Below are 14,445 nucleotides of genomic sequence, written 5' to 3'. Positions count from 1 at the left end.
TAATTAGCATATTAGATCAATGACACTGCAACACATTTCAATGAGATGTCAGGGTTGTAATATGTTCTGCGTAAAAAATGTTAGAACAACCTACTAACACATAATGGGAAATAGTTAAAAGTTAACAAGTATATTTTATCTAGATGATTTTTTTTCCTTCTGCTTTTTGACATTGACTTTCATCAATTTCGATACTTTTCAAAAGACATCAGACACAATTGTTCCAAAAAACTAAATTTTCTAAACATTCATATTCACTCTAAGATAATTTCGTATATTTTTTTATTTTGAACTACTACACTGCATAGTTGACAAGACCCATACTTGCATGTATAAATCATACAACTTGTTACTTTTTCCCCGTGTGGGTAAAGAGTTAGCTATGAAAATCAGCGAATCTGTCGTAGATGTGTTTTATTAAAGAGAGATCCATGATATTATAATAGCTTTTTAAAACTTTGTCTACATATAACCAATATGTTCACTAGTCTATAATGTGAGATATGCCTGAGAAATTTATCAACAAAAACTACTCGCTAGGTACTTCTTAAAACATTGTTATTTACGGCCTGACAAAATCACAATATTAATTGACAAATTGCTGTTAAAACACAAACACTATCGTATAAGAATATTTCTTGAAATGAGAGCAAATATCTAAGTAGGTATAACACTGATCTAGTAACGAAACATTTCCGCCAGAAGATTTGATAATACAGGAATCTAAGGTGAAATATAGTCTCTGAAATGAAATGGTCACGCTGAACTGTGGTGGTCGCGCTGTGTCATAGTCTCTAGTCTCAAACAGTTTCGAGCAGTGCAGACATTTGTTGTAAAACCAAGTCAGGTAGTATATCGTGGGGAGCAAATGAGCTGTGAAATGAACTTTGCCGATGAACGAACTAGTGTTCAGAAGTATGCTGCAAAATTTTGTACGACAAATAACTTGTAAATAAAGGCAGCAGTAGTATACCGCTGTTTATACAATTAACTTAGTCATCCAGGTAACAGACTAAGGGTCCTTGTTTACAAAACCATCTATCCAGTGGTAATATCAGGATTAAAATGAAGTCCACTTTTTACCTTGGAATTACAATTAGTTTTAAAACTATTGTAGCGGGTCAATTGGCGAAAAGGGCAGAAACACATACACCGAAAACTTTGGATATAAAATCCCGACGTATTAAATCAAAACCTTTGGCAACACCCTAACAATGAACTGAATGAAGGGGTTCTTGATACTGACAGCAAACAATTCATATTTAAAGTTGCAAATACTTTATTTCTGACAAAAGTATATATATATATAGCATAACAATAACATAACAGTGGCATATATTTGAGATCACAATTTTAGTCAAGCTCAAGACCAATAAGAAAAACAACTTGCAAATTTATCAATAATAAGTACACCTTTAAGTGAATTTCTAGACAACTATTGCCTAGGGTATCTTTTCAAAGGTTGATCAAAAATACTAAAACTACTCATGAAGAGTATAACTACTGTAACATTAACTGCTATGATGTTCTCCCGTTTGTTGAGAATAAGAGCAGATATGGACAAAAATATTATAAGTACTCATGTATCCAAGTACATCTGACCTCACAGAACAAAATAATGGGTATTTATGTATTAAAAGTACATCTGACCTCACGCTAATTATACTGGGACGTAATTCATGAAAATAAATATTATAATTATAAGAACTAGAATTTTGCTTAAACAGTGTAATTGCTTCCACAGGCTAACACTATAGTCTAGATTTCCAAACTTGGTTATTACAAAGTTTACTTATGGGCAATTACGTGACTTATTGAAAGCTTTTAATAATGACAAGAGTTTAGTAGAGACTTTGTATTAGCTTCCTTTCACTAAGAACGTAAGTCTCATTTTAATGATACAGTTTAGTAGAGACTTTGTATTAACTTCCTTTTGCTAAAAACGTAAGTCTTATGTTTCCTTGACCTTTATTCTAAACAGTGAATTTTAGTGAAGTTAAAATCAAGAACTATAATTTTATTGCAATAATGTTTGTTGAGACATTGTTTCAGTATCCTTTGGCTAAAAACGATTGTCTCAAAAGTGACCAGAAGATAATGACAAAATATGGCAAGAAGTACAATTATCTATTTTACTAACAATGTTCCTTTAAAGTTTTGACTGACTATACATGTATATATATTTGATTACAAAAATGATGTCTTGTATTATTATACAAAATGATTGACTAACTGTTTTGTTCTTTTAACCAAAAATATGGAAGATTTGTACTAGTTTCCTTCACTAGTAATGTGTATTTCTATGTTTATCTCATTGTCTGAAAACCCTATTAGAACCCTTAACTAGTGCAAAAGACTTAAATTTACTGAATCACCCTTTATCAGTGACATGAAAATTCTATATAAGTTTTGTCAAAATTATTCCATTATGTTACATGAAAACTTCAGACAGTGATTCGGCAAAAAGAATCATTAACGTACGATATTTCTCATCAGAAAAATATGTATACGTAAATTCTATGGTTTATGTATTGTAATTTCAATTTAAACCATTATTATTAAACAATGACAAATTCTCATAATTTTCCTAGATTCCTCAAGTTTTCCGTGAAATTTTGGTAAAATAATTGCGTAAATCGTTTTAAAACAATTATGTGCACTTTAAAATGTTAAAAACTTTACAAAAAGTAAAGTAAATCTATTATTCTTACTTTCAAAAGAATATCTCCTTATTATTTTATCAACGTCTTAGCCAGAATGACGTCAGACTCGCGTTTTTCTCTTTTATACTTGTACTTAAAAAATTGTGCAAGTTTTGTGCATTTTCCGTGCAGTTTCTGTGCGATTTTCTACCGCGCAACTGCAAGATTGAACAGTAAACCAATGGAAATCATTTGCGGCATTTCTCACTTCGGTCGTTATGAAATGTTTATATTTATTAAATAGATATACAAAACTCATTCTCAGCGACTTTATATTTGCTACAATGTTCGTTCTGTAAATAGAATATAATAATTAAAATTCTTTCCAATAAGCTAAAAATACTCGTGACCTTCCGTAATCGTTTGACCAATGAAAACGCTTCAGTACCGTTAACTAAAGATGGCGCTGAAAGGAAAAAGTAAAATCACAAAAATACTGAACTCAGAGGAAAATCAATTTGGAAAGTCCATAATCACATGGCAAAATCAAAACACAAAACGCATCAAAAACGAATGGACAAGAACTGTCATATTCCTGACTTGGTACTTGGAAACCAGGTGCTTGTCTGTCAACGAATTTCGACAAGTTATGAAGTTTAACTAAATGTTATGACATAAAACTTGTAATTCCCTATACCGAAATGACTTGAGGAAACTGTACAGATAAGGAAGTTTACATGACACAATCAAAAAATGTACATACGAGTAAAAACAACACTCGGTTCAATGAAAGTAAATAAATACGGGGATCGTCTCATAACTATAAATAACAGATTTAATTCCAACATTCCCCATAGTAAAGAGTAGATACAATTCTATAATAAAAATGACTGCATTATAACATATTCTGCCAGTTGTTAGTTATTTGAATCTGAATAAAAATTATAAAAATATTCCTGAAAAGGGAATGCACTGATTCTATCTTTGTCTCTGAATAAGTAGAGTGAAATTTAGAATTGAACAGCATACAAATATACACATTTGAAGTTTTAAGAAAAGTAGTTATTATAAGTACAATTGATAAATGGTACCCGTCACATTACCCCCCTTTTAGAATTTGTGTCCCTACAAATTGGTTATGATAATCAATAAATAAAAGAATTTGAAAACCACAAGAACAATATGATATAATGGTACTAAATGTACATGATGTACAAGTAAAGTTTTCTCCAATTTGAATTTCATAAAACAAAAAAATTATTACTACCAGACTTTTTGAGTTTAAAAAAAAACACCAATTTTTCTATATTTACTCTATCGTAAATATATTCAATTAAATACCTAATTATTATATCAAAAATCATTATTCATGTACAAACAAAATCACAAGAAAGAAAAATATATAACACAAATACAGCTCAGGTTCTTCTGGTATATCTTGGCATGGGTGTAATACTCCTTCTTTGGGCTGGCCGGTAAGGAGAATATCTGTTCCTGTTGTAGTGACAGGCTGGAGAGGCATTCTTATGTCTGTTCTCTGTGTTTTGACCTCGAACTACAGACCGTAGTCCGGTCACCAGACTAGTCAGTCGTACAATTTCCTTCTGCATGTTTTCCATGTTAGTTGTCATAGTACTGGTAAAGTTTGTAATTTTTTTTGTTAGTTCCTCCAACAAAACCTTATGGGAGCATGTGCTTGAAGATGATGATGAGGATGAAGAGGATGAAGAGGATGAAGATTTTATTTCAGAATTATTTGTTGGAACCATGTTCCATTCTTCAGCTGGATGTGTGTTTGTGGAGATAGTAGTAGTTGTCTGCTCGAACACAAACTCGTCTGGCTGTGACTGTTGCTCTTCCTCCAGCTCTTCCAGTTCTCTTTCGCGGGCTATGATTTTCCTTATAGGGGAGGAGAGTGGTGTACCCACTTGTTCGGGTCTTTCCTCCACCACTTCTGCTTCCTGCACTACATCTACCACTATTTCCTCCACCACTTCTGCTTCCTGCACTACATCTACCACTATTTCCTCCACCACTTCTGCTTCCTGCACTACATCTACCACCTCTGCTTGCTGAACAACGTCTACCACTTCTGCTTCCTGCACTACTTCAACCCGACATACTGCCTCAGCTGGTTGTACCACAGGAGTTGGACCAAATGTTGGAGTATATCCTCTGGTCCTTATCGATGATTCACCGCGGGTCATCTTCTCAAGGTCTAAACCTATTACGGATCGGTATGGTAAAGGACTCTTTTTGATATATGCCCGGTCTCCCTGGTACTGACCCCTATTGATCATCTCTTCCTTCTTTATCTGGTGGGGTAGGAAGTGCTGGCCATGCTTTATCATCTCGCTTTCCTTGCCACATCGGAAAAGGCATAAGGTGCAATAATATGGCACTACTTCTAAAGGCACACGTAGTTTCCAGATGTGGCCTTCAACACGGTGTTTTTGACCAATGTAACCATCTTGGTCAATACATTTGAGGCAGCGATATAACCTTCGGATTTGTTTGTTGTTTAGATTGTCTGACATTCTGCAATAAAAATAAAAATATAAAGTATGTTGCCAGTGGCATTGCACTTTAAAGAGCTAGACCAAAACATATAAGGTTCCAACTTTGGTTCCTTCTGTTAAGGTTGAAGGTTTTCCTACATTGATAATTTATTTATTTTATAAATGTTATTTTTTTTTTTTATTGTATGTTAAAATTCGGCATAGCACAGCATTATTTTTATTTGGTACCACACGACTTTACAAAATAAAACAAATTGTACTAAATCTTGCCACTTATTGTCATTTTTACTTAAATTCTTAATACACCCTATTTATGTTAAGGCCGGAGAGATAACGCATTATCCGTTTTGTGACGGCAACTTAAAGACAGAAAACAAATTATTAAATGACAATTTATGGAGTATCCTAGCGTTTATTTTATCTGTTTACAAAGGCTGGTATTAACACAATAATTCAAACAGTGTGTACATAACTATACACAAAGAAAAACTAAGTACCTAAAGTTCCCAAATTATATCGTTGGGAGACTATCCTTAACAAAAAAAAACCATCACTTAATCTTACATTCAATTAAAACTAAAAGATTAACTTGAGTACAATCTTGAGCTTGACCATTTCTTATCACATTTAAATTTTATGTACAACTTTATCAGTTTATTTACATTTGGAAAGAAACATTTTGAATACATACAAAATGTACACACATAAAAAGAAACAATCATGTAAAATACTTGATCAATACAAGTATAAACATATAACTTATGTCGTACATGTACATGTATAGCATTTAATATCATTTATTCTGAGTTTCAACTTGTTTAATCCATTTTTGGGTGCTAGTCCCTTTATATGGCTTTAGTTTGTTATGGTTGACCACTTTTTTGGTTCCTTTTGCATCTATCTGTATTTGATAATTTAGGTCATTGTATCTGTTTACTATCAGACATGGACCCAAAAATAAAGGTTGTAACTTGAAACAACTTCCTTCTCTCCTTGTTTCGTTTAGGTACCACACTTTGTCAAACTTTTGGTATTGGACAAGGTTGGCTTTGACATCATAGTGATCTTTTCTTTTTCTAAGGTTAACTTCCAAATGTTTTCTGGCTACTTGATGGGCTTTCTGTAATCTCTCTCGTACTTTAAGTGCATGGTTTCCCCATGTTCCCTGTTCAGTTTCTGAAACAAATTCTGTTCCTTGTCTAGTTAGCTCATAGGGAAAACGAATTTCTCTGCCTAACATCATTACATTGGGAGTTAAACTAGTCGTATCATGTGGACAAGCTCTATATGCACTAGCAAGGCATCCAAGATTAAGATCCCAGTTCGTCTGCTCTCCTCTCAAATAAGATTTTATCATAGAAACCAAAGTTCTGTTAAAACGTTCAACTTGACCATTACACTTTGGATTACGGGGGCTTGTCCTTGTCTTGCGTATATCTTATATACTACACAATTCTTGGAAAATGTCGCTTTCGTAATTCCGACCTTGATCAGAATGTATGGCCAAAGGGAAACCAAAACGACAAATTACATCATTCAAGATAATATTAGCGCATGTTGTAGCTGTTTGGTCAGGAACTGGAAATACTTCAACCCATTTAGTAAAGTAATCCGTAACTGTTAAGATGTACCGATTATTCCTGGGAGTAAGCGGCAATGGCCCAAGGAGATCAGTTGCAAGTCTGTCGAGAGGCCCTCCAACTGGCATTTTTCCAAACGGAGCCCTCAATAATTTTTGAGGAGGTTTGTTGGCCCCACAAATGTCACATTGGCTTATCCAAATTTGTATGTCTTCTTTCATCTCGTACCAGTAATACCGTTGAGCTAATTTTTCCTTTGTTTTGTTTTTGCCTAGATGTCCTGACAAAATTGAGTTGTGCATGTTATTTAGTACTTCCTTTTTCATCTTGTCTGGATTTAAGAATTGTCTGTAATCTCCTGAACCATCTCTTCGGCTGTACTGCTTAAACAGCAGACCATCTTTCTTAACAACTGATTCCCATAGGTGCCAGTAGTGTCTGGTAGCAGCACTGTATTTTTCTAATTCTTTTGAATTAGGTCGAGTGTCACCTTCCTTCCACTGTAAGAGAGGTCCGATATCTGAGACATCTTCCTGTAGTTTTAATAATTCTTCTTTTGAGTGTCCACTACTCCATGTTGTCCATATATTATCATCTGAAGTCTGTTGTCTTGTTTTTACTGCACAAATCTGTATAGGTTCTCCACCATCTTTGTTTTTAGTTGGATCTTCATTATTTTCCTCATGAATTTCTGGCGATAGCAATCTTGTACTCTGCATTTCTATGGCACGATTTTGACACTTCTTACAGGGACCACATTTTAGGTACTCCAAATTGTCTACGTCCGCACACTTGCAATCTTTTGGATTATAACATCTAGACAAAGCATCAGCATTCCTATGTTTACTACCGGGGCGATATTCAATGGAGAAATCGAAATTGGATAGAATTTCTAACCATCTAGCTATTCGACCTTTAGGCTCTTTCATGCTAAAAAGCCATATTAATGCCTGGTGATCAGTGCGTACACAGAATTTACGTCCTAGCAGATACTGCCTGTAGTATTCAATAAAGTAGCGTACTGCTAAAAGCTCTTTGTCCGTTATACAGTAGTTGCGCTCTGCCTTATTAAGGGTACGACTACCATAGGCTATAACTTTCAATGTACCATCCTGTATCTGACTTAACACGGCTCCAATAGCTGTGTCACAGGCATCTGTGTCCAGATAGTATTCACCTTCATCTCTGGGAAAAGCCATAATATCTGTACTAGTAAAAGCTTGTTTTAGTTTCTCAAAGGCAATTTGGCATTCCTTTGTCCACTCAAAAGACTTTGATTTCTTGGTCAGGTCAGTTAAAGGTTTTACCATGGCTGACAAGTCCTTAATAAAACGTCTGTAGTAGCTACCCATGCCTAAAAGTTGTCGTACTTCTGTGACAGTTTTTGGTACAGGCCAAGATAAAAATTTTGCTGTATTGTCGGGATTCGGTCGAATTCCTTCATCTGAAACCACATGACTTAGAAAAGTGACCTCTGACTTCAGGAGCTCACATTTCTCTGGTTTTAATTTTAACCCAGATTCCAAAATTCTGTTTAAAACTGTATCTAGCCTTGACATGTGTTCTTCGAAACCGTTACTAAAAACAATGATATCGTCTAGATAAATTAGACAAATTTGCCATTGAAGACCATGGAGAACAAGTTCCATCAATCGTTGACAGGTAGCTGGACCATTGCAGACTCCAAATGGCATCGTCTTGAACTCATACAGACCATATTTTGTTACGAATGCTGTCTTAGAAATATCATCTTTCTTCATGGGGATTTGGTGATATCCACTGGTCAAATCGAAGGTCGACATCAAAGTGGCGCCACCTACGGCATCCAGACAGTCTTGTATTCTCGGGATCGGAAATGAGTCAAGCCGAGTAAGGGCGTTTAAAAAGCGATAATCGCAGCACGGGCGAATCTTCCCATTTTTCTTGACCACTAGCTGTAATGGACTTCCCCATGGTGAATTTGACTTTTGTATGATCCCTTGGTCTAACATTTGTGTTATGGCTTTCCTCTCGTCATTGGCAAATGCAAGTGGAACTCTTCGTGGTGGTTGTTTAACTGGCTTGGCTTCACCGGTGTCAATTGTATGTTCCACTAGGTGTGTGAGCCCTAGGTCGGTATCATTTACTGAAAATGCTGCTGAATATTTTTGCAAAAGACTAACTATAGCCTCCTGTTCATCTTCTGGACGGTTGTTCGCTGCATCATCATATAAAGAACGTAAATGTGTTGGTACGACGCCACTTTTCCCTCCGTCAGTTGTTCCTTTATTTGCTAGACTTCTTATTATTCCCTCATTTGTCTGCCATGTGACAGGTTTGGAACCTGTTAATTTTATTCGTCGGACAGAGTTAAAGTTCTGTGACTCCTCACTGTCTTCCTGTGAAAATAGCGTAATTGGATCAGTATCTAATTTTTCTGCAATTCCAATAACTGCATCTTGATTCAGCTTTACCTCTTGATCAAAAGGATTCATGAGTCTGACCTTATTAGTCACTCCTTCTCCTATTTCAACAAGACAGGCGGCCATTACTAATGGATAGGTATCTTCAAATTGTGGACAAGGTTCTATTAGGTAGTCTTGAGGGCAGTTGTGTAAATCTTTGTCGAAACGGTCAACAAAAACATCAATAAGTATCTCACTTCTCTCTTTTCTTATTGGTTCCGTCTGTCCAACTTGGATACATGGGATAGTGGTACTATTAAGCAAGATAACTCCTTCTGTTAATTTTATATCGGCTGGGCCTTGATCTCCTTTCATTAGGATATCTAAACCTAAAAGAGCTTCATCTTCTATTTCAGAAACTATGAGTTCCTTTTCTAAGGCCAACTCACCCAGTGTCAAGTTAAAAACAGCTTTTCCCAACTCTTTCAATGGTTGTCCATCAGCACTAGCCAAAGAACTAGATTTTTGAAGTTTTGGTCTTTTTGATGAAAGTATTTTTCTGAATGTTTAAGTCGAAATAACAGTTCGTGTAGCTCCAGTATCAGCAGTAAATGTAACATCAATTCCTTCAATACTTCCTTGGATATATACTCCTTCACATCTCAAAACTTGTCTTCCAATAATATGAGTTTCAACTGGTGGAAATCTTTGAACATCATCTAGGCCTTCAGACGATTTCATCGATACTTCCGCAGTACAAGTGCCAGCAGGACTATCACCTCTAATCCAGGGTGAATTCTCAACCTCCTGTTCACTCTTGTGACTCAGTGGAGGACTATCACCTCTAATCAAGGGTGAATACTCAACCTCCTGTTCACTCTTGGGACTCAGTGGAGGACTATCACCTCTAATCAAGGGTGAATGCTCAACCTCCTCATTTATTCTTACCGGTTTCAAAACATGACAACTATCAATATCTATTTTATCTAGACCCCCCTTTTTTGTACTTAATCTTTTATTCTCAGAAATTGAACTGCTATTTTGACCTTTAACATCATTCAAATTTTGACCTTTAACATCTAAAACGGTATGGGTCACCTCCCGGTCATCAGAGATGCCCACCCTTAGTTTAATGGAAAGCCTGGTGGTGGTACCCCCATATTAGGATTGGGACCAAGGTTACCATTATTTTGTTCCCATTGTGGTTTAAAGTTAGTGTTTTTTGACGGAAATCTGTCTGCAACTCTATCTGGATTTGCAAAACAATTTCTTGCAAAATGTCCTGGTTGTCCACAGTAATAGCATAATCCATTCTGTCTTGGACCCTTAGGTTGGCAATCATGGGATTGGAATGATGTCTGACTGGTTCCTGGTCTACCATATGTCTTATGCTGTAATTCTTGCTTTTTGTCTTCAAACATCTTGTTAAATAAAGATTGCAAATCTCCTTCTTTAATAGTTAGACTTTTATTTTTGTCTTCAATCTGGCTTTCAACAGTCGTTTTCTCCCCTCCCTGGTAGTTGTCGGACTTTTTGTCATTATCCTTTCTATTATAAATGTTTTCATTCTTTTGTCCTCCTTTCACTTGTCGTACTGCCTTCTTATTATTTTCTTCTCCTTGATTCGGATTTTTCATGGTCTCAACGTAGGTAATGACTTCTTGCACTGCTTCTTCTATTGTTTCAGGATCTTTGTTTAATTCTATATGAATACGGGCCTTATAATCTATGAGTCCCAATAGAAATCTCTGCAGTAAATCTTCTTGGCGTGTACTTGCATATCTGTTTTTGTAGGCTTTGTCATATAGCATTTTTAACTCTGCTGCAAATTTTTCTGGTGTCTCTCCGTTTAACTGTTTCCTTCTACTAAATTGAAGCCGGTATGTTCTGGTGGTCTCTATGACTCCAAATCTATTTTTCAGTTCTTGTACCAACTTTTTGTAGTTCCTGATAGTCTTCTTTGGCAATTGATCAAACGTGAAGTCTCCAGCGTCTCCTTGTAACCTGGGTAACAACTCTTGAAGTCTATCTTCCTCATTCCAAGATTTAAGTTTTGCAACTGCTTCGAATCGATTGAACCAAACCTCCCACTTCTCTTGACCAGTAAAAGATGGAAGCTTGACGTTATGTGAACTTGACTTCTGTTTTGACTGTATTATTTTATCGGTAGATACACTGCAATCAGAATTTACAGGTTCATGGCAATCTTCCTCTGAGCTGGAATCACTGGAGTAACCACTCTGTATACTTGACTTTCTAGTTGCCTTACATGTTGAGGAACTTTTTACATGTCTTGTTTTCTCCTATGTTGTGGTTCTTCATTTGATTTGATAGTATTTGTACTGGATGGTTGAGCAATAACATTGCTACTAAAAGCAGCTTGTATTGCAAAAATAACCTGGGTAGTCATATCTTGTATGGCATTCTTAAGTGTACTATAAATGCCGGTATGTTCATTAGGTGACAAAGGACGTGTCTCCTCCACCAAATTTTCTTTCTGTAATTTATTACTCTTTTGTCTCTTATTGTATAACCTGGAACTTCGTCTTAAATCTAAAGTCTGAAAATTCTTTTGTATCCCACTAGTACTTGGTGTACTCTGTGGTAAATTCCTGGTGTTTGTAACCATAGTCTGTTCAGCTTGCTCGATTTCTGAGTCGGACAGATCTGTATAGCCAGTAGCCTCTGTCTCTGTAGTATCATTCTGTCCGGTCTGATAATCATCGGTGTCGTCTGTAATGATTTCTCTTCCACTTTCATCTCCACTACCTACTGGTGGTATATGTGTTCTTCTTTTCACCATTACTGCTACTGCTCGTTCTACTACTTAAAGGGTACGTATCACTAGATCCAATCAATAAATGAATGAATCCCACCAAGGATGCCAGAAAATATGTAGCGGGTCAATTGGCGAAAAGGGCATTAACACATACACCGAAAACTTTGGATATAAAATCCCGACGTATTAAATCAAAACCTCTGGCAACACCCTAACAATGAACTGAAAGAAGGGGTTCTTGATACTGACAGCAAACAATTCATATTTAAAGTTGCAAATACTTTATTTCTGACAAAAGTATATATATATAGCATAACAATAACATAACAGTGGCATATATTTGAGATCACAATTTTAGTCAAGCTCAAGACCAATAAGAAAAACAACTTGCAAATTAATCAATAATAAGTACACCTTTAAGTGAATTTCCAGACAACTATTGCCTAGGGTATCTTTTCAAAGGTTGATCAAAAATACTAAAACTACTCATAAAGAGTATAACTACTGTAACATTAACTGCTATGATGTTCTCCCGTTTGTTGAGAATAAGAGCAGATATGGACAAAAATATTATAAGTACTCATGTATCCAAGTACATCTGACCTCACAGAACAAAATAATGGGTATTTATGTATTAAAAGTACATCTGACCTCACGCTAATTATACTGGGACGTAATTCATGAAAATAAATATAATAATTATAAGAACTAGAATTTTGCTTAAACAGTGTAATTGCTTCCACAGGCTAACACTATAGTCTAGATTTCCAAACTTGGTTATTACAAAGATTACTTATGAGCAATTACGTGACTTATTGAAAGCTTTTAATAATGGCAAGAGTTTAGTAGAGACTTTGTATTAGCTTCCTTTCACTAAGAACGTAAGTCTCATTTTAATGATACAGTTTAGTAGAGACTTTGTATTAACTTCCTTTTGCTAAAAACGTAAGTCTTATGTTTCCTTGACCTTTATTCTAAACAGTGAATTTTAGTGAAGTTAAAATCAAGAACTATAATTTTATTGCAATAATGTTTGTTGAGACATTGTTTTAGTATCCTTTGGCTAAAAACGATTGTCTCAAAAGTGACCAGAAGATAATGACAAAATATGGCAAGAAGTACAATTATCTATTTTACTAACAATGTTCCTTTAAAGTTTTGACTGACTATACATGTATATATATTTGATTACAAAAATGATGTCTTGTATTATTATACAAAATGATTGACTAACTGTTTTGTTCTTTTAACCAAAAATATGGAAGATTTGTACTAGTTTCCTTCACTAGTAATGTGTATTTCTATGTTTATCCCATTGTCTGAAAACCCTATTAGAACCCTTAACTAGTGCAAAAGACTTAAATTTACTGAATCACCCTTTATCAGTGACATGAAAATTCTATATAAGTTTTGTCAAAATTATTCCATTATGTTACATGAAAACTTCAGACAGTGATTCGGCAAAAAGTATCATTAACGTACAAAATTTCTCATCAGAAAAATATGTATACGTAAATTCTATGGTTTATGTATTGTAATTCAATTTAAACCATTATTATTAAACAATGACAAATTCTCATAATTTTCCTAGATTCCTCAAGTTTTCCGTGAAATTTTGGTAAAATAAATGCGTAAATCGTTTTAAAACAATTATGTGCACTTTAAAATGTTAAAATCTTTACAAATAGTAAAGTAAATCTATTATTCTTACTTTCAAAAGAATATCTCCTTATTATTTTATCAACGTCTTAGCCAGAATGACGTCAGACTCGCGTATTTCTCTTTTATACTTGTACTCAAACAATTGTGCAAGTTTTGTGCATTTTCCGTGCAGTTTCTGTGCGATTTTCTACCGCGCAACTGCAAGATTGAACAGTAAACCAATGGAAATCATTTGCGGCATTTCTCACTTCGGCCGTTATGAAATGTTTATATTTATTAAATAGATATACAAAACTCATTCTCAGCGACTTTATATTTGCTACAATGTTCGTTCTGTAAATAGAATATAATAATTAAAATTCTTTCCAATAAGCTAAAAATACTCGTGATCTTCCGTAATCGTTTGACCAATGAAAACGCTTCAGTACCGTTAACTAAAGATAGCGCTGAAAGGAAACCAGGTGCTTGTCTGTCAACGAATTTCGACAAGTTATGAAGTTTAACTAAATGTTATGACATAAAACTTGTAATTCCCTATACCGAAATGACTTGAGGAAACTGTACAGATAAGTAAGTTCACATGACACAATCAAAAAATGTACATACGAGTAAAAACAACACTCGGTTCAATGAAAGTAAATAAATACGGGGATCGTCTCATAACTATAAATAACAGATTTAATTCCAACATTCCCCATAGTAAAGAGTAGATACAATTCTATAATAAAAATGACTGCATTATAACATATTCTGCCAGTTGTTAGTTATTTGAATCTGAATAAAAATTATAAAAATAAACATGAAAAGGGAATGCACTGATTCTATCTTTGTCTCTGAATAAGTAGAGTGAAATTTAGAATTGAACAGCATACAAATATA

The 14,445-nt window shown here is 34.8% G+C and overlaps 1 long non-coding RNA gene across 1 annotated transcript; it reads right to left on the bottom strand.

Moving 5' to 3' along the window:
* Nucleotides 1-1,261: 1,261 nt before the first annotated feature.
* Nucleotides 1,262-12,573, bottom strand: LOC134705240 (uncharacterized). Its single transcript, XR_010105504.1, has 2 exons — nucleotides 12,508-12,573; nucleotides 1,262-1,650 (listed from the first exon to the last, which is right to left on the bottom strand). It is a non-coding gene; the product is annotated as an uncharacterized LOC134705240 (long non-coding RNA).
* Nucleotides 12,574-14,445: the final 1,872 nt, after the last annotated feature.

The sequence above is a fragment of the Mytilus trossulus genome, chromosome 2 (genome assembly GCF_036588685.1).
Source record: "Mytilus trossulus isolate FHL-02 chromosome 2, PNRI_Mtr1.1.1.hap1, whole genome shotgun sequence".
Lineage (NCBI taxonomy): Eukaryota > Metazoa > Mollusca > Bivalvia > Mytilida > Mytilidae > Mytilus > Mytilus trossulus.
The sequence above is the reverse complement of the archived record's forward strand: the minus strand, read 5'-3'. Positions and strand labels throughout refer to the sequence as shown.